Below are 27,078 nucleotides of genomic sequence, written 5' to 3'. Positions count from 1 at the left end.
ATCCCATAAATAAGTCAAATGAGTTCTGCCTCAGGACCTTTACACCAGCTATTTCTGCTCCTGGAACATTCATTCCACTGTTCCTCCCTGTACATAAATGTCTGGCTCCCTGTGGCCCCCTCTCCCTGTTCGTTAGACAGCTCATTGAAAAAACAGTCTTTCTAAGCGTTTCCCTTGACTTTCCCCTCAATCACAGGACACTGTTCAGTTTTCTTCACAGTTATGAGCACTACCTGAAATTATTGAGTTTGTTTACTTGGATTTTTCTCCAATACCCTCCCCTCACTAGATGCTAAGTGCAATGAAAGCAGAGTTGGGCCTATATTGTTCACGATAATACTATTATTCCCACACCCAAGATCAATACCTGACACAGTAGGTGTTTAATGTATGTTCATTGGCTAAATGAATGGGACACTGTTCATTCATTGACTAAGTATTATTCTGTATTTTGTGTGGGCCAGGTGCTATGAGTACAAGAGACTTAATGGCAAATAAGATGGGCAAAGGTTCCCCCAAAGAGGCTTCAGGTCTAGAAGGAAAGATAGCTATTAAAATAATAATCAATCAAAACTTTTTTGTAGGTTTTATTGAAATATAGTTGATTTACAGTGTTGTGTTCATTTATGCTATACAGCAAAGTGACTCAGATATATATATATATATATATAGATAGATAGAGAGATAGTTTTTTTCATATTCTTTTCCATTATGGTTTCATTGGATATTGAATATATTTCCCTGTGCTAAACAGTGAAAGCTTGTTGTTTATCCATCCTATGTGTAATAATTTGCCTCTGCAAATCCCAAACTCCCATTCCTGCCCTCCCTTACACCTTGGCAACCACAAGTCTGTTTTCTAGATTTGTGAACCTGTTTTTGTTTTGTGTATGTTGATACAAATACAAATTTTAGATTCCATGTATAAATGATATCACGTGGTATTTGTCTTTTTCTTTCTGACTTGGTGTGATAATCTCTAAGTCCATTCATGTTGCTGTAAATGGCACTATTTCATTCTTTTTGATGGCTGAGTAATATATATATACCATATATATATATATAGTGATAATATATATACCATTTCTTCTTAACCCATTTATCTGTTAATGGACATTTGGATTGTTTCCATATCTTGGCTATTATAAGTAGTGCCGAAACTGTATCTGAAAACAACAAAGAAATAAGAAATTGCTTGCTTGTTCACAGATTACTATAAATGTATATGCCAGAAGTGTGGATAGGGTAGGTGAGCTGTCAGTCACAGAGTCTAGAATGCTCAGGGACCCAAACCACATTTCTGAATTGATAAAAGGATTTTATTTCTGGAAACTGGATGGAATTCCATGAAACAAATGATCCATTTCTAGTTCTCAGGCTAATTTTCTGCTGAGGCGTCTGATCAAGACTGCCCTGTGGCACCAGCATACTTATCAGTCTCAGTGAGTTTGATTTGAGAATAACCTTTGAATTCATGTTTCAACATCCAAAGAATTCAGATTCTGGGGATGGCTCAGGGCTCTGCGAGTGTTCTTTGGAGATTGTAAAAGAGATCAGGCATATGGCAGGCATTGCAATAGGTAAACTTTAAAGCTTAAGAAAGGAAGTTGGGGACAGGTTACTTTCTTCTAGAAGTCACAACCAATAATTTTGTTAGAACTCTCTGGTTTCCCCCAGGCTCCCGAGTCTCTACCTGACTCATTTTTAAATTTTTTTACCAGTCAGGCCCCTGAAGATATTTGATTTTCTGAGCCCTGCTTCAAGACTGTGAATTGAACATGCTGAGAGTTTTAGTTTTCTGAAATCCCTGGAAGTTTTTTATTAAACAAATAAAATATGATTTGGGGAAATTCAAATGCTAAAATGCTGGTGATTTGAGTACCAGTCCAAAAATCTCGAATATAAATGGGCCCAATTTAGGATTATAAATCTCAAATCCTAAAGATTCATAAAGTAAAATTTCTTTAGCACATCCTTTTGAATTTCTTTAGCACATCCTTTTGAATTTCCTTAGCAGGAACAAATTTTATCCTTTGGGAGTTGTTTAGCTACTGTTATTGTCAAACATCCTACCCTGAAATTTAGGGGCCAAAAATACAGTCATTCCTTGTAATCCAAGGGGGGATTTGTCCCAGAATCCCCCAGGATATCAATATTCATTGATGCTCAAGTTCTTTCTATAAAATAACATACATGTGTGTGTTAATTGCTCAGTCATTTCCTACTCTTTGGGATCCCATTGGACTGTAGCATGCCAGGTTCATCTGTTCATGGATTTTCCCAGGAAAGAATACTGGAACAGGTTGCCATTTTCTTTCTCCAGGGGATCTTTCTGACCCAGGGATCAAATCCCAGCCTCCTGCATTGCAGGCAGATTCTTTCCTGCCTGGGCCACCAGGGATGCCCCATGAAATGGCATAGTATTCATATACAAGCTACACACATCCTCTGTATACTTCAACTCATCTCTGTATTACTTATTATACCTAATACAATGTAAATACTATGTAAATAGTTACCAGGCTTCCCCAGTGGCTCAGCGGTAAAGAATCTGCCTGCAATGCAGGAGACACGGGTTCGATCCCTGGGTCAGGAAGAGCCCCTGGAGAAAGGAAACGGCAACCCACTCCAGTATTCTTGCCTGGGAGATCCCATGGACAGAGGAGCCTGCCAGGCCACAGTCCATGGGGTCGCAAAAAAGAGTCAGACACAACTAAGTGACTAAACAACAACAACAACAAAATAGTTATCAGCATGGGACAAATTCAAGTTTTGCTTTTTGGAACTTTCTGGAATTTTTTTTCCAAATACTTTGATCTGTGATTGGTTGCATTCACAGATGCAGATTTTCTTAGGCTCGTGGATTCTGTGAGTTAGGGATTCTGACAGGGCAGAGAGGGGACAGTGTGTCTTTGCTTTGTGATTCTGGGTCCTCAGTGGGGAAGTAGGCCCAAGTGACAGATAGCTGGAGGTTGGAATCAGATGGAGACATCATCACCCACATGTTTGGCAGTTGATGAGGGCCATTGGCAAGGCACACCTACACATGTGTTAGCATAGGGCTTGTTTGTGCCCAGAGAGCAAGGCTAAAGTGCATGACATTTTGATGATCTGGCTCAAGGTCTCAAGGCAAGACAAGCATGTGGGGTAGGATTATTGCAGGCATCTTTGGAGAATACAATCTGCCACAGTGGTAGATTTGACTTCAGATGCAGCTAAAAGTCATTAAGAGTTAAATTCTTTTTTTTTTTTTTTTAACATTCATTTATTTATTTTGCTGTGTCAGGTCTTGGGTTTCCCAGGTGTTGCCAGTGGTAAAAAACCCACTTACCAACCCAGGAGACATAAGATGCAGGTTGGATCCCTGGGTCAGGAAAAGCCAGAGGGAGAAGGGCATGGCAATACACTCCAGTATTTTTGCCTGGAGGATCCCATGGACAGAGGAGCCTGGCAGGCTACAGTCCATGGGGTCGGAAAGAGTTAGACGCAACTGAAGTGACTTAGCATGCATGCATACATCAAGTTTTAGTTGTGGCATGTGGTATCTTTGTTATGGCATACAGGATATTCGTTGTGGCACATGGGCTTTCTCTAGTTGTATGTGGGTTTAGTTGCCTGTGGCATGTGGGATCTTAGTTCCCCAACTAGGGACTGAACCCTTGTCCCCTCCAATGCGAGGCAGATTTCTTATCACTGGACCACAGGGAAGTCCCTAGACAGCTACATTCTTTCACTTAGTTTATGAGAAGGCAAATAGCCTGGTCATCTTATATCATGTTTTGTACATACAGCCATCACCAAAAGCTACACTTTGCTTTGGGGGTAAATTCTGAGATGCTGAAAATAATCAGTAGATCCTACCTAAATGCTTTGGAGAAGAGTATTCCAAAACTGTGTTCTGAGCACTAGTTCCTGGAGAAAAAAAATCTTACTGGATATGAATAACTAATAAGTTATGTAGGTATTAAAGAATTTCCACAAAAGAAACCTGTTTGACATTATTTAACACAGTCACCAAAAAAACTCTTTTCAAGGAGATCCTATTAATATCTCTTGGAACTAGTACATCGTGGTAATACTGCCCTGTGGCCTTGTCCCTAAAAGTGTTGGGAAATAGCAACAAAAAAGTACTGTTGGTTTGTCATTTTGTCCTCAATGTTCATTTTTAACTTCTGATTAAACTGGTGCCAGCTGGTCTGATTAACTTGGGGGGATGGAGGACACCTGGGGCCATTTGAAAAAGACGTTACTATATCACAACTGTGTTACCTAGGTTTCAGGGCCACCTGCACAAATGTGAAAAGCAATCTGGGGTATAGATGGTAAAAGAAATGCAGAGCTGGAAGAAACCTTAGTGATTATCTACTGTAACTCCTTTATCTCAAAAGTGTAAACTGAGGCCTACCTCTGTTGGACGACTTCCCCAAGAAACGTTTGTCCATGCCAAACCAGAACTGGAAGCCAAATGTAGTAGTGTTTCCTAGGGTAGTTTTTCCAAATATAAAAAGTGCAATTGTATGTCTTAGAGTAAGTCTGGATCCTGTAGCCCTTAAAAACAAGAGTTTGGAATCAGGTTTCAGGAGACTCTGCATTTATTAGTTGTATGATTTTAGACAACTTTACTAATTCATTCACCTCCAAGCCTGTTTTCTCTTCTACAAATGGGACTGATATGGTATCCTAGCTGCCTTAGGTAGTAGTACTATATCAGTTCCATTTGTAGAGGAGAAAACAGGCTTGGAGAAGGTGAGTGAATTAGTACTAAATGAATGAGTGAGTGAGTGAAGTTGCTCAGTCATGTCCGACTCTTTGCGACCCCATGGACTAATGTAGCCCACCAGGCTCCTCCGTCCATGGGATTCTCTAGTATTCTCCAGAATACTGGAGTGGGTTGCCATTTCCATCTCCAAGGGACCTTCCTGACCCAGGGATCAAACCCAGGTCTCCCGCATTGCGGGCAGACGCTTTAACCTCTGAGCCACCAGGGAAGCTGAATGAGGCTTATGCAAATAAAGCTGGTTGGTTGGTTTACTTGCCCTCTACTCATGTGCAGCTTTCTACACTCAGTAATTGAGTTGGTTTGAGATGCTGATGGATTCACCAATGCAGTTAGTCATTTAAAGCAGCTGTTTTCTTTTTAACCCCTTCATAAATAATACAAAATGAATAATAGTTGAGGGCAAAATCTCAAAACACATTTGCAAATATTCTTAGAGATAAAACATAACACACACTGATACCTCCCCATTGTGCTTAGGAGTTGGAGGATCTAATGTTTGTCTTGAAAAATTTTGGATGTCATTGCAGCACTGTTTACAATAGGCAAGACATAGAAGCAACCTAAATGTCTACCACCAGATGAATAGATAAAGATGTGGTACATATATATAATGGAATATTACTCAGTCATAAAAAGAACAAAATAATGCCATTTGCAGCAACATAGATGGACCTAGAGAGTGTCATACTGAGTGAAGTCAGTCAGAGAAAGACAAATACCATATGATATCACTTATATGTGGAATCTGAAAAATGATACAAATGAACTTACTTACAAAACAGAAACAGACTCACAAACTTAGAAAAAAACTTACAGTTACCAAAAGGAAAAGGTGGGCAGGGTGACAAGTTAGGAGGTTGTTATTAACAGATACACACTAGTGTATCTAAAATAGATAAACAACAAGGACCCACTGAATAGCACAAGGAACTGTACTCATTACTCTGTAATAACCTATATGTGAAAAGAATCTGAAAAAGAATAGATATATGTAACAGTTCAGTTACTCAGTCAAGTCTGACTCTGCGACCCCATGGACTGCGGCATGACAGGCTTCCGTGTCCATCAACATCAACTCCTGGAGCTACATGTATAATTAAATCTCTTTGCTATACACCTGAAACTAACATAACATTGTTAATCAACTATACTCAAATATAAAATAAAAATTAAAAATTCTTAAAAAAAAAAAAAAAAACAAACAAAAACAAATGAGAGTGCTCGCTTCGGCAGCACATATACTAAAATTGGAACGATACAGAGAAGATTAGCATGGCCCCTGCGCAAGGATGACACGCAAATTCGTGAAGCGTTCCATATTTTTAAAAAAGAAAGAAAAAAAAAAAACAAATGAGAAAGAAAAATTCTGGGTATAGGGAGACCAATTAGGCAGACCTGTTGTTAACGCTGGTAGAGCTGGGGCAAGAGTACAAAGGCCCATACACCATGTGTGAAAATATTTAAGAGTTGCAGATAAAACCGATCGATCATTAAATAAATTATGTTTTATCTTCCTATCTTGACAAATACACATTCGCAACAACCTGAAGAGCCAGGTTGAATTTTAAATTCTCAGAAACTCATATCAAAATGTGACATCACAGAACGAGCTGACCCTGTCTCCCTGCCCCTGCTCCAGCACCCACCCCCTTTTCTTTGTCTGATACCATCCAACTCTGTGACCATCTCTCCCACACCTAAACTGCACGTCCACACCCAATTCAAATAGCTACCTCTAGATCCAGCTACCCCTTTAGATCCAGGGCTGTGCATACTGATTGCAACATTCACGGCAGGGGGACGGATGCCAGGAAAAAGCCTGCACAGGCTCTAGAAGCAGGCTTAAGACTATTTGGACAAGAAATTCCAGGATCTGGACAAGAGCATTCCACCAGTGGCCTAGAAGTGGGGGCTTGGACTTGGGGTTGCTGACGATCTCTCAGTTCCGTAGTATCCTCTTTGTGCAGAAGGGCACAGTGGAGGAGGGCCAGGGCCAGGGCCCCTCTTGCCAGGGTCTAAGGATGGCACTGCAGTTAGAAGCCTCTTGTAGAAGTCGCAGGGGAGGGTCACAAGGCTGGGACCAAAGGGATGAAAAAGAGATAGTGATTGGAAAGATCGCACAGGGAAAATTACCAAGTTCTTGGAAACTACCAAGATGTGGGAGAACAAAAAAGAAAAAAGACAAAGTTTCAATCCTGGATTACCAGTAGAGCTGGGGGGGAACCCTCTGACCTAGGAATCTCAGATTTTTGTTAGCATGTATGATTTTTTATAACTGAGCAAAACCCTTTCTCTTATGTTTCAGGTGGAATTTTCACCCATTCACATGTACTCATAACAGTGCAGAAATTTAAGCACTGCTCCAAGCATCAGATATAAGGGTACTTTTACTTAGAAATGTTTATGAACAGAAATATCTTAGGGCAATACACTTTAGGAAGATGTGTGATTTCTATTTAAATATCATGTTACCTCAAGTTGTACAATTACTTCATTTTATAGCCTTTATGACTTAGAATTTGATCATCTGCAAAACAGGGCAATTGAAATTGCTTTATTACTAATTTTTAAAGTCCACTGCCAGGGCATTTTCCCAAGCCTGTATTCTCAAAAGTCTGAGACATGACTTTTCCTATTATAGATCAATCCAGTTGAACTATATGTGGGTTATATGTAAATGAATATAATTATTCTGATTAGAATAGGACCATGAGAGCTAGCTAGCCAACATTCCAGTCATAAAAACAATGGTTATTTTTTTCATTTCATTGCTTTTTATGAGACACTGCAACAATGGTTTGTGCCAGAAAACTCTGACAATGTAATTGAATTCTAGAGCTACTATTCTAAACTCAGTTACAATATGAGAAACAAAAATGTGTCTTTCTTTAATCCATCAAATTTTGCTTGAAAGATAAAAATATTCGGTGTTATGAAAGGTCTCATTGACAAATAATGATGATATTCCCACAGTGGTTTTTCCTAAAGGATAGGAAGAATTAAAAAAAAAAAATTTAATATTTATTTATTTGGCTGAACCAGGTCTTGGTTGCAGCATGCATGACCTTTTCTAGCTGCAACATGGAAATTTTTAGTTGCATCATCTGGGATCTAGTTCCCTGACCACAGATGGAACTCAGGTGCCCTGAGTTGCACGTACAGATTCCTAGCCTCTGGGCCACCAGGAAAGTCCCGGGACTTCTAAAATGGTACACTCTTTCCTTGATACTGACGTTGATAACTATGCAGGGAAACCAAATAGATTTAAGTGTTTCTTAGGGGTGAGGGCTCCTAGAGCACTTTGGATAGTCTGGTGATCCATGGTGTGCCCCGAATTAGACCCGGTAGGACACTGGAAGGGAGTAGAACAGGATATAACTTGGGAATGCCTAGGTCTTTATCTCTAGAGTTAGGTGTCCTCCAGGCCACAGAATACATTTGACAAACCCCAGGTCCAAATGAGGAGGACAGGGGAAGATGACGGCTAGGGGTGGAGGCGACGGCAGGGGCAAGATTGCTAAGATAATGTTATCAGAATAGATGCTAGTTCTTCATGGTGCACTGAGAATCTAAGGGGAGAATTCTTTTCTAAGCACATCTCCTCAAGTTGTTGACATCTTAGGGATGCCGGTCAAACCCATGCCTCCTCCCCTCAGGTTCTGAGTCAGTTGAGAAATGGGCAGACCAATCTGGTGGGAGTAAAACCACACCTTTGCTCACGCTAAAGCTGGACTGGAGAACACAGCTTGCACCTGTGGGCTCGGCAGGAACTTCAGCTGTACCTGTGGGTCAGGAGAGCTGCCTGCAGGAAAGAGAGTTTCGGCCCTCACTCCCCATCAGACTCAGGGAGACATCGGACTCCAGAAGACAGGCCCCCACCCTGCTCTGCTTGCCTCATGGAAATGAAGTCAGAGAGAAGAATGCGCGGGCAGGCTTCAGTCCGAGAGAACGAGCAAGCAGTGTGATCTTTACCCCCATCCTCCTGGTCATATCAATCACTCTTCCCCAAAGGGCACTGCTGGGAGCAGCTTTCTCTCCTGCTTCCCAGAGAGAACAAAGTGTGGGCAGAAGTTACTACTTTCGAGGTCAATGATGGGGCATGAGAAGAAGGAGAGACGCAGTCCCTTGGTTGATTGTCACGTGACTCAGTCTTATCCCCACCATAGAACGTTCCAGGACAGTTGGGTCCTGAAAGTTCCATTTTTATTTTTTTTTTTTATTTTTTGAAAGTTCCATTTTTAAGTGAGCCCAAGTTTTAATCCGGACAGAGCCAGGTGACATTCACTCATTATTGTTCATGGGTGGGTGAGTAGGGGAAAGCATTTGTTGGAGCGTTTGCAATGAAACTCTGAGATGGATCTTCAAAAGGAGCCAAGGAGTCCCACCTGAGAGCCCCACAGGACTTATTTGAGGGAAGAAAGTCATTTATATTTCTTTTCATTGGAAGCTGCCTCTCCCTTTTGAGGCCATCAGGGGAGAAAATCCTGGAGTATAGATGGGGGACTGGAAGGGGAACCTGGTATATATATACACTGGCAAGGCTGAGAGTTGAACAAGCTTGAAAATTAGGTTCATCTTTCTTATCCTCAATCTACTCTTCGGTCTGCTACCTTATAATTCCCTCATCTTCCAGATGACCTTTCCAGCCTTCCAAACTTGTCCAAACAAGCACTCCTGCATTCCTTCAAGTGCAGCTCACAGGTAGACTGTAGGAGAAAAATAAATTAATTAAAATAATTAAAAGTGAAGTGTGAATCTTCACCCTCCTTAACCACCTTGGATGCATTTGGGTTTTAAAGGAAAATGCTGGTTTATAGGTATAGATATTTCAGTGGTTTAAGTTTCAGGCAGAATAATCCTGAAGCCATTTGCCTGGGAATCGGGGATGGAATTGTTCCCAGTGCCGAGTAGACAATACAGCCTTCTGTGAACACATGGGATGAGTAAGGACCAGGCACAGATTCAGCAGAGGTCAAAAAGGATGAAGACAAAGAAATGACCATTGGTTGGCATTGAATGAGATCACTGCTAACTTAAAAGAGCTGGGGAACAGCAGTAGCAGTGATGACGAAAGATACTACAGATGGCATGGGTTTAGTTCAACCATCAAGATTCGGGGTACCAGTTATCTGCTAAGCCCTGGGCTGGGTACAAACAAAGCCACAGGAAAAGGATATACTCACTTGGAAGAAGAGGATAATGCTTGAGAAAAGTAGTAGAATGAGCATTCTTTTTTTTTTTTTTGGCCCACCATGCAACATTTGGGGGTCTTAGTTCACCAACCAGGAATGAACCCACACCCCCTACAGTGAAAGCTTGGAATTTTAACCACTGGACCCCTGTGGAAGTCCCTAGAACGAGCATTTTAATTCTCTAGACTGGTAAATATACTTTGCTGTTTTCTAAGCAAACCTCTAGTCTTGAACAAAGGAAATGCCAATTTCTCCCTTTCCAACTGCAGGATTTATGTTCTGTGGGGATGGTAAGGTCTGCCCTGGGTCAGTCTCCTTATCCACCCAATATGTGTTCTGTTCCTCCCCACAGTGGTCCCTCTGCACAGCCAAGCAGGCACCTGATAGATGCCTCACATCATTCACACTCTCTCCTTGCCTCGGCCCTGGCCATTCCCCCTACCACCTCAAGGTATTCATGCCCCTTCTGAATCCTGCACATCCTTCCAGGCTGACTCAGGTTTCCACACACTTCCTCCTCTGAGCAGGCTTCCCTTCGTACCAGGACCCCTCCTTTCTCTGAACTCTAGGTATTGTATTAATAATCAAAGCGGCAATGATCACAGCAATAATAATAAAGCCCTACATTAGAATAGTAGGGGCTTCCCTGAATGGCTCAATGGGAAAGAATCTGCCTGCCAATCTGGGAGATGCAGGTTCAATCTCTGGTCCCGGAAGATCCCCTGGAGAAGGAAATGAATACCCATTCCAGTATTCTTGCCTGGAAAATCCCATGGACAGAGGAGCCTGGCAGGCTATAGTCCACGGGGTTGCAAAGAGTCGGACACGACTTAGCGACTAAACGACATTAGAATAGTGCTAAGAGTTTTTCAGAGTGCTGACACATACTGTGTTACATTTGTGCATCCCAGGATCACTCAAAAGATAGGGATTAATATTACCCTTACCTAAAAACAAAACAAAAATCAACAAGGAAACTGAAGTTCAGAAAGAGTAAATTCTTCTCCCCAAACCACATATTCCAGGATGCCTTGTAGTATCTGCCACTTGGGTTTCTCTGATTTAATTTATGATTTCTGATTAAAGGTTACCTCTGTTTTCACATTCTTTCCTGTTGCTAGTCTTGCCTCTCTAATAAGATAATGCTTTTCTTCAGAGCAGAAGAAATCTCATACATTTTTGTATTGTCTCAAAATCCCATGGACGGAGGAGCCTGGTAGGCCACAGTCCATGGGGTCCCTAAGAGTCGGACATGACTGAACGACTTCACTTTCACTTTTCACTTTCATGCATTGGAGAAGGAAATGGCAACCCACTCCAGTGTTCTTGCCTGGAGAATCCCAGGGATGGGGGAGCCTGGTGGGCTGCCGTCCATGGGGTCGCACAGAGTTGGATGCGACTGAGCGACTTAGCAGCAGCAGCAGCAACATATCATACTGAGAATCATATTGAGTGCACAATTTTGGTTTAGAAAATGCTGCATTGATGATGTGAAGGGTCATGTGTTTATATTTCACACATTGTGTGACATGGACATCAGAGTTCACTGGAAGGTACTGTGGCCCATTTGACCCTACTTTGGGTTTTGGAGATCACAGGGCACATATAGACCACATATAGGAGGAGCTCTCTGAGACGGTAGTTACCGTGAGCAATCTAAAAGGCCTTCAGTATTGGTATAAAGCTAGGAAGGATTGAAACATCTCTGTTTAATGTGTCACCTCCATAGCTCCTACATTATTAAGTGTACTTGGAAACATGCATCCTGCCCTCATCTGATTTCAAATTCTTTGCCTTCTTCTCTCCCATCAATAGTGGTATCTGATGAAAACTCTAATTTGAAAAGACACATATACCCCAATGTTCATTGCAGCACTATTTACAATAACCAAGACATGGAAGCTACATAAGTGTCTATTGACAGAGGAATGGGTAAAGAAGATGTTGTACAGATATACTGTGGAATATTACTGAGCCATGAAAAATAGTGAAATAATACCACTTTCAGCAGCATGGATGGACTAGAGATTGGCTAAGTGAAGTAAGTCAGACAAAGAAAGACAGATATATGATATCACTTATATGTAGAATCTAAAAAAAATGATACAAATGAACTTAGTTACAAAACAGAAATAGACTCATGGACATAGAAAACAAGCTTATGGTTACCAAAGGGGAAAGTAGGGGTGTAGGGAGGGATAAATTAGGAGTTTGGGCTTAACAAATACATACCACTATATAAAAAATAGATGAACAACATGGAGCTACTTACTGAACATCACAGGGGTTATAAAATATAGTCAATATTTTGTAATAACCTATATGGAAAAAAATCTTAAGAAGAATATGAATATATATGTATTTGAGGAGAAGGGGGCTACAGAGGATGAGATAGTTGGATGGCATCATCGACTCAATGGACATGAGTTTGAGCAAACTTCGGGAGACAGTGAGTGACAGGGAAGCCTGACATGCTGCAGTCAATGGGGTCACAGAGAGTTGGACATGACTGAGTGACTGAACAACAATAGCTGAGTATCTTGTAGCAACCTATAATGGAAAATAATCATAAGAATATTATATTATATTTTATATTTATATAAATAATATGTATACATATCTGAATCACTTTGCTGTACATACACCTGAAACTAACTCAGCACTGTAAATCAACTATACTTCAATAAAAAAAGAGTAGTATCTGAGCTGTATGAGGTTCAGTGAAATCCCCGATTCCATGACCGATGGTGATAATGCTGGCAAAGAGAACGAGTCGGGAAGATGAGTGACTATGCTGATGGCTTTAGGGTTTTTTAGAGGCAAACGGGGAGGCATGAGTTGGCTCTCTCTCTCTCTCTCCCAGGGCTTTGAGGAAAAAGGAGGTTCTATGGGTTACTGCTCTGGTTCAGTGGTTGACCCTTGAGGGAGAAGAAAGAGGAGACCTGCATAAGCTCCAAACCAGATTCCTAGAAGGTGAAACCACTGAAAATGGTTGCAGTTGACATGGTCAGGGAAATTTGGGTTTCAGTTCAGGGATGGGCCAACCCCATATCTCAGAAGTGATGAAGCCACTGGTTGATGTATCTACTGGCATGTTGCCATACGGCTTTATGTCCTACACTTAGGGTGTGCAATCTCAAAATATAATGATATTGGAAGCTTTGCTTAAATTTATATCTGAAAATATAGTGGAACATTGCAGTTTCAAATACTTGGAGCAAATCCTACTAACTATTGATTACTATATAAAATGTTCATTTAAAACAGCATTCAAATTCAAGTATGGAAACAAGCCAGTAAGATTTTTGAGGCAAAAAATATCAGTGCCTTTTGGTTTCTGGAGCATTCTCATGGATAACTTTTAATAAACATGTAACACCTACTTCACCTCAAAGTAATGACATCAAATGTTCCAGAGAAATTTGACATTCTCCTGAGGGAAAATGATCAAACTATGATAAAATAACAAACACCATGAAACAAAGATAAGAGCAAAGGAAATGAAAAGAATATTTATTATAAGTATTATTTCCTTTTCCAGAATTTTGACCCTCTGATTGAGCAGACTAAGAAGTCTTAGTATAGGCTATAAAATAAAAACAAATAATAGTTTTAAAATCTGAGTGAAAAATATTTTTCATACTGTTTAAGTATAAAATCTTACTAGTGAGCCAAGACTGGCAACAGGAAATAATTTGAAAATAGTTAAAGATGACATTTAGTCAGAGACTAAATTTAGAGAGACCAAAATAATAGATATAATGCTGGTATGTAGTTGGAGCAAATACTCAAATAGCAAATACTCATCTAGTGTTAATTGTATGCCAGGCACTGTTCTAAGTGATGTAAATATATTAATGAATTCAGTTCTCATAACAACCCAGCAAGATAGACTTTATTATATTCATTTTATAGGTGAGGAAACTGTGGCACAGCTCAGTTAATTAATTTGCCCGAGGTCACACAGCCAGTCAGTGACAACGTTGAGGATCTGACCCCAGGCAATCTAGTCCCAAAGTTTGTGATATTAACCACTTGGCTTTTCATGCTTCTTCTACTATTAGTATTAACAATAATTTAAAATTGTTATTTCCTATGTTAATACCTGAAGCAAAGCTTTGGGGGTTAAGTAAAATACATGCATGCATGTTACTGGCCTTTGCTTTATAACAAGCTACAACCAGAATATCCCATCTCCCAGATTATAATGGACACGCTGTATAAGCAGCTTATAGCCTCGAGGTGTTTGTGGGCCCACAGCCTAGGAAGTTGCTTTGGTTGCTCTTCAGGAATCTTGATCACATAGGTTACTCTTATTTGTGCCTCGGAGACATGATCCACCATCTCAGGCACAAACACCCACTCCATAAACAACCATCTTAAAGACTGGCCGGTGACCTAAGTAAGGATTGGCCTCACCTGAGACCTCCAGCCAACATAGTGGTGACTGGACAAGTCAGACTCTCTCCCTTGGAGATACGTAGTAAGGCAGAGGGGAGATGCTGAAGGAGTGAACTGGTGTGGGCTTAGAGAAAGACACAGAGAGCAGCAATGAGGAGGCAGGAGCCACAGAAAATATGAATCAGCAGGGGCCTAGAGGTGGGCAGGGGTAGCAGGGCAGTCGGTCTGCTGTGGAGGAGAAGGGAAGAAACAGGAGAATGGCAGGCTTTACTTGGAGGAACTGTCACAAACACAGCCACGATGGAGATTGCAGTTGAGCCCTGAACTGATACTGGTCACCAGGGCCATATGGTATCTTGAAATGACGTGAGTGACATTTTTATGAAGCCAGCATTGCAATTACGGAAATGGCTCCTTGTCCCCTTTAAGTTTCCAGGTATCCTTATAATTCACTCCCACTCACAGAGGTGTTCTGATGATACTTTTGCATCTTGCAACCTGAAAGGACCTGACAAGCCCAGGGGTTCCAGTCCTAGCTTCTCCTCCTTGTTTCCCCTCCTTCCAAATGCCAGTACCAACTCCTGCCACCTCTGTCCTCACATCCCTCCTTTCTGCACCTTCCTCTTGATGGAAGAGGTCCTTAGTCCTATCAGCACAGATGCTGTGAACTGGCAGAGCTGGCTTTAAAAACTCAGAAATATAACTTTCCAATTTATTTAGAATTTGTTCTAATGAAGATTTTTAATGGAGTTTGGACTCATTTCTTTAAAAAAAAAACAACAAAAAACACAACCTGTAAATCAGGCCCATCTGCATGCTCAGTCATCAGTCGTGTCCGACTCCTTTGCAACCCCATGGACTGTAGCCCACCAGGCTCCTCTGTCCATGGGATTTTCCAGGCAAGGGTACTGGAGCAGGTTGCCGTTTCCTTCTGCAGAGGATATTCTTGACCCAGGGGTTGAACCTGCGTCTCCTGCATTTGGAGGTGAATTCTTTACCACTGAGCCACCTGGGAAACCCTTCTGACTAGTATGCTATTAATATTACCACTGATTGAAATCAGAGAACATGGAAACTTCCTAGCCAAATTTCAACAAGAATGCTTGCATCATGGGTATGTTGGATTGAAATAATAATAATAATTATCATGACGTATAAGCACCCTTCTTCCTTTGGGTCTGCTTTGCTTTGGTGAGGTGTCTTTCATCAGCCATGACAGCCACTGAAACCCAATGTCAAAATATACTTGTCTTCTGTAAGTCATTATTTCCAAACTAATGACTCATAGCCCATCTCATTGCTCAGCGGAAATTATTCATTTTGTTTTTAGAAAAAAATATTAAAAATAATTTTAAATGCTTATTTAACTAATCTCCTTTAAATTTTTTTGAGTATATGCTTTATAGTGAGCATATTAGTAGAGAGTACAAATGTTCTATATGGGGTACAAGATTTAAATATTTTAATGTGATTTTAAAAAAATACCCTGGCCTAAATGATAAAGTGCTAGGTCTTCAAGACTTTTCTCTAGTCACCCTCCCCTTGCCTCACCTGTGCAGCCTTATCCATCACAGTTCCTCCCGCCGTCAGGCTTGCCTTTGCACCCGTGCTCCTCCAAGCTTCTCTCCACTCTTCTAGCCCATCAGGCAACCTCAGTTGACATACTTTTTTATCCTCCTTCCACCAATCCAGATGGCCAAATGTTATTCTTTTAGAAAAGACTTATGGTTCCTAACTTTTAATTTCTTGCCCATGATTGCAGACTCTAGTTTAAACTAAATACACTAGTATCCAATACCACAGTTAGGACCTATTTAATTTTTTGTTGGACTGCAAATTAGATACTAATGTCATAATGTTACACCAGCAGCGTGTGTCTAGATGTACCTCCGTGGTGGCAAACTTACTGGCTCATCCTTCTTTAAAGCACACCAGACTTTCTTCCACAATCAATTTCCCAGTTTTCCTGCAGTTACATGAATAGCGGGGCTTTACTGGTGGCCCTTCATATCAGCCCAGGGCCCGCTTCTAATTCTCGGCACCTGTCACGGCTTGAGGGCTCTGTCTGGCTGCTGCCACCCTGCTGCTCCCGTCATGTGCAGGCAAGGGATATGTGGGAGTAATGCCTCCTGGGGAGCAGCCCTCCAGGAGGTCTGGAGGGAGTTGGTGGATGGCCCAGCTCTCTTGCCCTTTGGCAAGGAAAACCGGGACACTTCACGCTGGACCCAGGTCCCTCAAAATGATGAAGCTCCCGTCATCCATAGTGGTGACCTGCTTGATGATACGTCTTTTCCAGCCTCCTTTTCTTTCCCCTCTCATATCCCCACTTGCCTACAAGTGTTTCCTGGGGTCACCTCTCAAACTACTTTCGCTCAATCCAGAGCATTTTCTTCAGGGAACCCAAAGACAAGATCATTTAGAAGTTCTCTTAATACAGGTTTATTGGTAACAAATTCAGTTTCTGTTTATCAGAAAACACCTTCATTTTATTATTGCTCTTGGAAAATGGTTTTGCTGGATCACTATCCTAGGTTGTCAACTGTTTTCTCTCAAACTTTGAAAGTATTATTTCATTATCTACTGTCATTCTAATTACCATCCTTTTGTAGGTGACCTGCCTTTTCTCTTAGAGAAAAGATCTCTTTGTCTCTGGTGTTCTGCAGGTTTCATTATGATACAACTGGGTTTAGATTTTTAAGAAATTAAACTTCCTTGGCATAGATTATTTCTTCCTCTATCTGTGGACTCTTTCATCCTTCTGGAAAATCCTCAGCAATGATCTCTTTAAATACTGCCTTTTGCATTCTCTTATTCCTTCTGAGACACCGATTAGACATATTCTAGACATTGTTCTTTTTTCTGTCTTTTCTCTCTTTGCTACATTCTGGTATATTTTTTAAGACTTCTCATTCAGTTAGCTGATTTTTGCTTCAACTGTTTCCAATCTGTTATTTCATCCCTGCATAGAGTTTTAAAATTTTTCTATACTTATGTTTTGTGTTTTAAAAGTTCTTTATAGATCTTTTCTCAATCAAAGTCATTTTTTTCCCACTTCTGTGATTCGGACTTTCATTTATCTAGATACTTCATATATTATTTATTATTTATTTGATAATTCCAGCAGTGAAATAAAATTTATATTTTAAGGCAGGTCAAGAAAAAGGTTAAACACAAAATTCCCTGTGTGTGTTTGGTCCTCCTGCTTCCCTCCCCTCCTATCTCCCTAAAGTGCAGTGTGCATTACACATGAACCAGAGCTCCTCAAAGCTGGGAGTGCCTGCTCAACCCTGAAGAGCAATTCTTTTTCTTTCTTCTGATGCTAGCAAGGCAATTTCTTAAAAGAACAGTGTTCTTTTGTGGCTCTGTAGTGGGTCATGGTGACTTCCTGCTGGCTTTGTATATGCTTACCTAGGCTATGTATCCTTGGTGAAAGTGAAAGTGTTAGTCGCTCAGTTGTGTCTGACTCTTCACAACCCCATGGACTGTAGCCTGCCAGGCTCCTCTGTCCATGGGATTCTCCAGGCAAGAACACTGGAGTGAGTTGCCATTTCCTTCTCCAGGGGAACTTCCCAATCCAGGGATACAGCCCACGTCTCCCGCATTATAGGCAGATTCTTTACCATCTGAGCCACCAGGGAAACCCAATCCTTGGTGAACTTTACAAAAAATGTCAGTATATCATGTTGATATACGATCCTTTGTCTTGAAAATGTATATGATTGTACCTTCTAACAGATGGAACAGTTCTCAGAGCTTTCTGAGAATCTGCTTCCTAGGTTATACTCCTCAGTTTGAGTCAAATAAAATCCCCCCTTTTTCTTAACTTAATAATTAATTGAATGTTTGTTGACACTAATATTTGTTTAAAGTTTTGAGCGGTTCTAACCCTGCTGTCTGTTGTTTTTGCAGATGCTCACTCATGGTGCCTATTTTTCTTATTGATCATTGGTAAGGAGTGCATATGTATTTGCTACTAATCTACAAGGACACTTATGGCCTAAGACTGGGTTACTTTCTTTCAGGGAATGTTTTCATTTATCTCTGCATACAGGGAGCACTTGGGTTTCTCTTACCTTGGACGTGGGGTCTGACCTGCCTCTTGAGAAACCTGTATGCAGGTCATGAAGCAACAGTTAGAACTGGACATGGAACAACAGACTGGTTCCAAATAGGAAAAGGAGTACGTCAAGGCTGTATATTGTCACCCTGCTTATTTAACTCATGTGCAGAGTACATCATGAGAAATGCTGGGCTGGAGGAAGCACAAGCTGGAATCAAAATTGCTGGGAGAAATATCAATAACCTCAGATATGCAGATGACACCACCCTTATGGCAGAAAGTGAAGAAGAACTAAAGAGCCTCTTGATGAAAGTGAAAGAGGAGAGTGAAAAGATTGGCTTAAAGCTCAACATTCAGAAAACTAAGATCATAGCATCTGGTCCCATCACTTCATGGCAAGTAGATGGGGAAACAGTGGAAACAATGGCTGACTTTATTTTTCTGGGCTCCAAAATCACTGCAGATGGTGATTGTAGCCATGAAATTAAAAGACACTTACTCCTTGGAAGGAAAGTTATGACCAAACTAGGCAGCATATTAAAAAACAGAGACATTACTTTGCCAGCAAAGGTCCATCTAGTCAAAGGCTATGGTTTTTCCAGTGGTCATGTATGGATGCGAGAGTTGGACTGTGAAGAACACTGAGGGCTGAAGAATTGATGCTTTTGAACTGTGGTGTTGGAGAAGACTCTTGAGAGTCCCTTGGACTGCAAGGAGATCCAACCAGTCCATCCTAAAGGAGATCAGTCCTGGGTGTTCATTGGAAGGACTGATGCTGAAGCTGAAACTCCAATACTTTGGCCACTTCATGGGAAGAGCTGACTCATTGGAAAAGACCCTGATGCTGGGAAAGATTGAGAGCAGGAGGAGAAGGGGATGACAGAGGATGAGATGGTTGGATGGCATCACTGACTCGATGGACATGGGTTTGTGTGGACTCCAGGAGTTGGTGATGGACAGGGTGGCCTGGCGTGCTGCGGTTCATGGGGTCGCAAAGAGTCGGACATGACTGAGCGACTGAACTGAACTGAACAGGGATCACTACTGACTGGGACCTTTTGGTCCCTTCCAGGATTTTTGGCCTCATCTGGAGCCAGGACTCAGGGCTTAGACTCTGTTATGGGCTGGACTCTGCCTCCCTCTACTTCCCAATTTCTGTGCTGAAGTCCCGGTTCTCAAAACCACAGAGTATAACCACGCTAGGAGATAAGGTCTTTGAAGAGGTGATAAAGTTGAAAAAGAAACTGTTAGGATGGGACCCTCATCCAACATGACTGGTTTTCTTATAAGAAGAAAAGATGCTAGGGAGGCCTGAGAACAGGGACAGCCACGTGAAGAGACAGCAAGAGGGTGACAGTCTTCAGGCCAAGGAGAGAAACCTCAGAAGAACCGAACCTTAGGAGTTGGCACCTAGATCTTGGACATCTAACCCCCAGAACTGTTAGAACATACATTTCTGTTTCAACCCCCTCCCGGTCTGTGCTATTGTCTTACAGCAGCCTGAGCAGACTGATACAGGCTCCACAGCTCCTTCATTAGGATTTCCCCCCAGGGTAACCACAGTTTCGCTCCTGTGTTCTCATTCACCACTCTGGTTTTAGCCAGCATTTTAATTTCTGCTCCAGGGAAATTCCCCTTACTTCTACAAGCTCCCTGATGCAAAGGAGAGTATATTTCATTGTAGGTCTAGTTGTTTTGTTGGAGGATCTGTTCAGAGTATCTAGTCTGACAAACTGCCAGCAATGCCTCAAATTCTATTGTTTTCTTAAGTACCAAATTCCCTGTTCTTTCTTCTACATCTGCTTGAGTCATCTCCCACGGTAACTGCTCTCCTTTTTAAACTCTCAGCATTTATACATACATTATTCATTGCCATTTATGCTACCCTAGAATTACTCCCCAACTATTTCCTTGAAATCAGAGGTCAAATCCTATACCTTCCTCTCTCCCACAGCTCACAAGGTAATCCCAGATACTGTAGGCACTGATTTCATGTTTATGAAATGAGTAAATGTAAAATGAGAAACAAAAGACCAGAAATCTGTTAGCTGTCAAACCCATGCCCTTAGAGCCTGTGCTCTGCAATAACAGAAGCCACCGCAGTAAGAAACCTGAACACCCCATCAGAAAGTAGCCCCCACTCACCGCAACTAGAGGAAGCCCACATGCACCAGTGAAGACCCAGCACCGCCAAAAATAAATCAGCACATCTTTTAAAAAATGTACACTTAAAAAAAAATCCATTGGCTGTTAAAACTACATTGAACAGAATACATGAGTCATAGAACTGATGGTGGCTATTAAGTGGTCCAAATATGTTTTAACCACAAAAAGATCACATTTGAGTCCTGATTCCCAGAGCCTTTGAGGAGTTAATGAAAAGATCTTGCATTATTCCTTAGAAACAACCCTGTAAGGACATGAACATTGAAGTAAATCAGATCCATGAACCTCAGCTATTTTGCAAGTTCTGCTCTTACTGAGAAACAACAAAAGTAATAGAAACCAACTTTACCTTGCACTGCCTCATGCTAGAACCTGCCATGACTCATGCAGCCTATTTGGCAATGATTTCCAGATTCCTCTTCCAGTTAAGAAGTAAGACAGAAAAACCAAAGTTGTTTAGTTAAGTCTGTGTGGCAATAGATTTAGACTCTAACCACATGAAGTCCTTTGTCATATGGGGACTTAGTCCATAAATGAATTCTGAGTTTTAAAGTTTCTGAGATTTCAGATGTCTTCTAGCAACTGTGTCATTTTACATTGCTGAAGAAATAAAAAAAAAAAAATGTTAGGTGGAATATAAAAATTTAATAGTTATAGAGCTACGTGGTCAAAATTATTTTATGATTTTAGAGCTTGACTTTTAAAAGGTTAACAATGAGATCCAATGTAAAGAAGAGAGATGAGCAATCAAGAAGCAGGAATGGAGGTGAGAGATGAAGAGAGGCCTCAGCCAAGAACCCTTGGGTACCAAGGTTACTTCTTGGAGGTGACTCAGAAATCTGGAAGTGACCTCCCTCCCCTCCAGCTCTGAGGACTCCTTGAGAGGTTCCAAAAAGGTATCTGGAGTCTGGAATAAGGCAGATAGCTAGATGATATATATTACCCTTCCCTGGTCCATAACTGCGAGCATTCTGTGTCAGCAACAGGTGAGCAGCCAGTGTTTAGTTTGCCATGATCTGAGAAACTACTAGAAGCAAGCTTATCCTTAGACCAGTGTGAACACAAAAATCCTGGACTGAATTTTATTTAGATTTTTCAGTGGGCTCCATTTTCTAGAAGGCTGTGGAATGAAAGGATCATGTAGCAGTCTAGTCAAAATTTTGATGATCTCTATAAGCGTATAACTTCCTATTTTTCTTTTTCAAAACAAACTCACTACTTCCTTTAGTTTACCTTCCTTTCATCTAAGGGAAGGGGTGATAATCTTTAAACGGGCCTGGACAAGTTCCTTTCTAGCCTAACTCTTATGTCATTAGTGGCTTACAGAGATGTATTTTGACTTAAGTGATATGTCTGCATCCCTCCTTTGTTAATGGATCTGTAAATCAGTATCCCTTCACTCTCTCATTTGGTGAGAAAAAAAATCCATAGTCCCAATTTCCTAAGAATCTGTGTAGCACACATACTTCAACTTCCGTCTTCATCTCATAGACAGCATGATCAATTTCCTGTTGACTTGATTTGTCTCATGCATGTGCCATTATATCTTATGACTAATGTACACCACCTTCTCAAGAGGACTTCAATAGCCTACCTGTAATTCTAGTTCTTTTGTAATAGACCCACATCTGGTTTGTCTGCCTGGTGTAGTTAAGGCAGGTGATACGAAGGTAATTTTTCTCTCCCTTTCCCCATGGGGATGGGGGGCTCTGGTTAGCTGCCCATCCCTGCACTTTCTTTTGTCAGAAATAAAAGAAAGATGATATCCAAAGTGTTTTGGAGGTGGGGGAAGCACAATAAATAGTTTTCACTTATTACAGCTTTTACAGTGCAATTCTCCAGGAGCATAAAAGCAGTACACTGAGGTAGGGCAAATGAGTCTAAGTGTCAGATCTCAGCTTTCCTGTCTCAGAGTACACCCAGAGAATACCTGAACCTCTGTGTAAGCCAACACCAAGGTTAAAAATACCACTCTGCGCTCTGGCTGGGAGAGAGCAGGGCTTTACTCTGCTGAGGGGCGGCAAAGGCCAAGCTGCCCCTGCCTAACCAGGGCATTCTCCTTCTGTAAGGCTGCCCAAATATTAATACAAGCATAGCCCCCACTATGCTCTCTCAGAAGTGTTGTGGGACTAGTCCAGTCCTGAGATGTCATCGAAAGTTGAGGAGAGTTGGGAAAGACTTTCTTCTGGGTAAAATAGTATACTTTCCCTTCCCTGATAGCCAGCCACCTGAAATGCTATCACTGACAAATGCCTTTAGCTGAAGACGTGAAAAAGCAACTCCTTTTGAGAGTGGTTGCCTTATGGATGGTTTGTTTAATGGTTGCGTTAAACAACCAACCAACAAACTCATGATTGTTGAAAAAGTGATATGTGCACATGGTAAAAGAAATCAAATAGTACAAAAGATCATACAGTAAAATTAATGTTCCACCCCATATTCTCAAAAGTTAGTCACTCAGTCATGTCCGACTCTTTGTGACCCCATGGACTGTAGCCCACCAGGCTCCTCTGTCCATGGAATTCTCATCCTCAATCTCCCTGCAATTATACCCATCAGGCTCTTACATATCCTTCTAGAAATAGACCATGTATATGCAAGCATATGTAAAATCGGTGTTCCTTTTTAGCACACCACCCTCCATTTTTTACCTGCCTGTGAGCACACAGGAGTGGCTCCTTGCCTCATTCCCCCCCCCCCCCACTTTTTTTTGGCCCCTGACTTTTTTTTACTGACTAATTTACCCTGAGTGTAACTGAGCAGCTGAAGAAGGAGCATATCCTTTCTTCCAAGCTGCTCACCAGTGTTCCACGATTACCATCACAGAAAGCAAAGCTGACCCTGCTTAAGGAAGGTCCAGAGGCTCCGTCTTTCTTTGAACAGAAGAAATGGCCGAGATCACTTGGAATTGGCTTGTTCCTGTAAGACACAAGCTCATAGAACGAATTATCCATGCCACAAAACACAGGATATTATTTAGAACTTGGGGTAAATGAAATTTTGAAATGAGGACTCTTGAAAACTGTGAGAACAAGGTAGAATTTCGATCTGGATTTGTGTTTGCTTCTCTTGATTTGTCCCCTAGGGGGTTAGGGTGAGGTAGGGACTGGGCAGAGCAGGCGTGAAGTGGATGGGCTAGATGGGGGCCAGAACCAGGAGTTGGGTTGGGCTAGGGCTGTGAGTCAAAAACTGGAGATAGATCCATTCCTAAGAGAAAACAGGCATGTTTCCTGATTTCTTTTATATCAATTTCTTCTAAGCCATATGAGACTACAAGTTTGTGACTTACAAGATTTTAAAGGTAGAATTAAAAGTAAACTCCGTCCATACAATGGATAAGGAACTAGGTTTTGTGTTTCAGGAGATTAAGATAAGTGTGGCCTAACAGTTATAGCAGTTCATGCATATGTGAGACTTTATGTATTAATATGATTGTCATTTATGCCATTTGGCTTTTCTGCGGGACACTTTCTCCATTTTACAAAATACATTTAGATTCAGGTTTCACCTGAAACTCTAACTTTCAGATATAGCTTCCAGCTTACAGGAAAGTCAAGGGATAGAGAGATAAGCCAAACCTTATCTAAAATAAGTCTTTAGAAACACTCAGGAGGCAGGCATTCTGCAGTCAACTGACCCCATGTCTCCAAATAGTCAGTCAGTAGCCTGAGAAAAGAGAATGTTGTAGATTAAGACAATAGGGGACTTCCCTCACGGTCCAGTAGTTAAGAACCGCCTGCCAATGCAGGGGACACAGGTTCAATACCAGGTTCTGGAAGATCCCACGTGCTGCAGGACAGCTGAGCCCATGGGCCACAACTATTGAGCCCATGATCTCTAGAGCCTGTGCTCTGTCATGAAGAGAAGCCCCTGCTCACCACAACTAGAGAAAGCCTATCCTCAGCAACGAAGACCCAGAGCAGCCAAAAATAATCTTAAAAAAAAAAAGACAATAGGGGCTTAAGAGAATGTGCAATGAAGGATCTTGTTATTGGGTCCTAGTTTATACAAATCAGCTACAAAGGACATTTTTAAGGACAGTTTGAGAAATTTTAATTTTAACTGGAAATTATATATTGAGGAATATAATTATATAGTTTAACTTGGCTAAATATGAAAATGTTCTTTTGACTCTAAAAAATGTTATTTTAAAAAGATGTCCACTGAAGTTAAAAAACAAAATGTGGGTTTCCCCCACCTCCCACCCCAAGACCTTGGAGTTCTTAAAATGAAGGTTACCAGATCAGGATAGGGTGACGGGACGGGGCTACAGTTTCACTTTCATCCTGGTGGAAACAAGTATCACCGTGGGCAATCTCAGGTGGGGTGCGTTTGCAGCCTTGCCTGGCTGTCTTTCTTGAGTTGCCTCTTTGAAGGAGTTGAATTCTTGTATTAAGTTTTGCACACTCAGCAGAGTGGACATGTGTTATGTAAAACCAAGAGTTCTTGCGTCACACTCCTCAAGCCCTCTTACCCACATCCTGTTTCATTCAGCTGCAGATGTGGCAAGAGCCTCAGAGGCAGCACAGAAGGCCTGGACAGCAGGCAACCTGTGTTTGGGCCTCAGTCTACCATGGGTCAGAGTGAGCTGCGGGGACTCTGGGTGGGAGGGAAGGCAGAAATGGGGTGTGTGGGACTTCAGGGCTTCCTGGTGGCTCAGACAGTGAGTAATCTGCCTGCAATGCAGAAGACGCAGCTTCCATCCCTGGGTTGGGAAGATCCCCTGGAGAAGGGAATGGCTACCCATTCCAGTATTTCTTGCCCTGAGAATCCATGGATAGAGGAGCCTGGCGGGCTATACTCCATGGGGTTGCAAACAGTCGGACACCATTGAGCGATTAACACTTTCACTCTTCAGTGTCCCCCAAGCAGACAGGCCTTAGGATCGTGTCTGTGCCTTGACATTCTAAGTAAGGCATCCTTTCTTGGGAGGAGCCAAGGAGAGGGACCACCTGTGATCTGGGCCCTCCAGCTCCCTGACGACTGGCTTGGACTAGACCTTGAGACACTCACAGTGACGGTTGCCTTTGGTGGCCCCCAACCTGGACTGGATGAGACACTCAGGAACCTCTCCTGCTGCGGCTGGTTCCTGAAGTTCTCCCTGTCAGTCCTAACACCTCTTGAGCTAGGATCCCTGCTGTCTCTGAAGGCCGTGTCCTTCCACACATCCTTCTAACCTGCTGCTTTGTTGGGAGGCTGGGGGGCAGTCAGGATGCCAGGTGGTAAGTGTTCACTGGGCAGGCAGCACAACGCTCATCTGTCCATTAGCAGGAGGTTATGGATTAGGAGTGGTAGAAAGGGCATCTTTAAATAGACTTCTGTTTTGTTTGTTTGGTTTCGGGCCTAGTGACTGAAGTCTCTCTGGGAGAAGCTTCACAAGTACCAGGAAGGTCTGTTCACAAGTTTTGGGCTCTATGTTTCACAACAATTATCCTCCCATTGCAGTGGGGTAAAGTTAAGTCAGGTTCTGTAGTGGAACAAGGAACAAAGTTTCCCAGGTTAGAAAAATCAGAATATAATGCATCATTAAAATACTTATTTTAGGGAATTCCCTGGCAGTCCAGTCGTTAAGACTCTGAGCTTCCACTGCAGGGGTGTGCCAGGTTGCTTCCGATGTGTCTGACTCTTCGTGACCCCATGGACTGTAGCCTACTAGGCTCCTCTATACATGGGATTCTCCAGGCAAGAATTCTGGAGTGGGTTGCTATACCCTCTTCCAAAGGATCTTCCTGACCCAAGGATTGAACCCAAGTCTCCTGCATTGGCAGGTGGATTCTTTACCACTAGCATCATCTGGGAAACCCTCCACTGCAGGGGGCATGGGTTCAATTCCTGATTGGGGAACTAAAATCCTGCAAGCTGTGTGGCTCAGCCAAAAACACTGAAAACCAACCAAACAAACAAAAATCGAAATTAAAAAATCCCCAAACCCAAATCAGAAATAACCATATCTTATATGTCTTAACCATTATGGGGAGGTTCATCTTGGTTAGCATACCTGAACTTCATCAGGGACTCCTTGGTGCCCAGTACCAGAAATCATCCACCCCTGTCACCTGGGAGCCCACACCAGCACAGATGAAAGGCAGGAGCTTAGGATGGGCTTCCTCTGCCCCATGGAAGGGGGATTGGACTCGTCAAAGTCTTGGCTTGAAGTTCTAGTTCTAGCACTTGCTGGCTGTGGTCTCTCCTGCCCGCTTGGGGTTCACAGCTACCAAAAATGGCTGAGACACTGAGGTCAGGTTTTTGATGATGGGAGAGGTTCTGGGGTTTGGGAGAGAAGACAGCAGAGAGAAAAAGAGAAATGAGTGGAGTTCCTCCCAGGTCCACTGTTCTCAGAAAAACCAACAAGACATTTGGTTAACAGTCTCATTTAAAAATTATTAAACTTTTATACTGTTACTGAGTTACAGTTTCTTTAAAGGTCTCTCAAATGTGGCATTAGCACCTGGTGGAGGCAGTGCCCAGGGCTCCTTCCT

At 42.0% G+C, this 27,078-nt stretch overlaps 1 non-coding gene across 1 annotated transcript; it reads left to right on the top strand.

Annotated features, from left to right (window-relative positions):
• Nucleotides 1–5,997: 5,997 nt before the first annotated feature.
• LOC122444503 lies at nucleotides 5,998–6,104 on the top strand. Its single transcript, XR_006270321.1, has one exon. It is a non-coding gene; the product is annotated as a U6 spliceosomal RNA (small nuclear RNA).
• Nucleotides 6,105–27,078: the final 20,974 nt, after the last annotated feature.

The sequence above is a fragment of the Cervus canadensis genome, chromosome 6, assembly GCF_019320065.1.
Source record: "Cervus canadensis isolate Bull #8, Minnesota chromosome 6, ASM1932006v1, whole genome shotgun sequence".
NCBI classification, from domain to species: Eukaryota; Metazoa; Chordata; class Mammalia; order Artiodactyla; family Cervidae; genus Cervus; species Cervus canadensis.
Note: the sequence above shows the minus strand (reverse complement) of the source record. Positions and strands in the feature narration are given on the sequence as shown.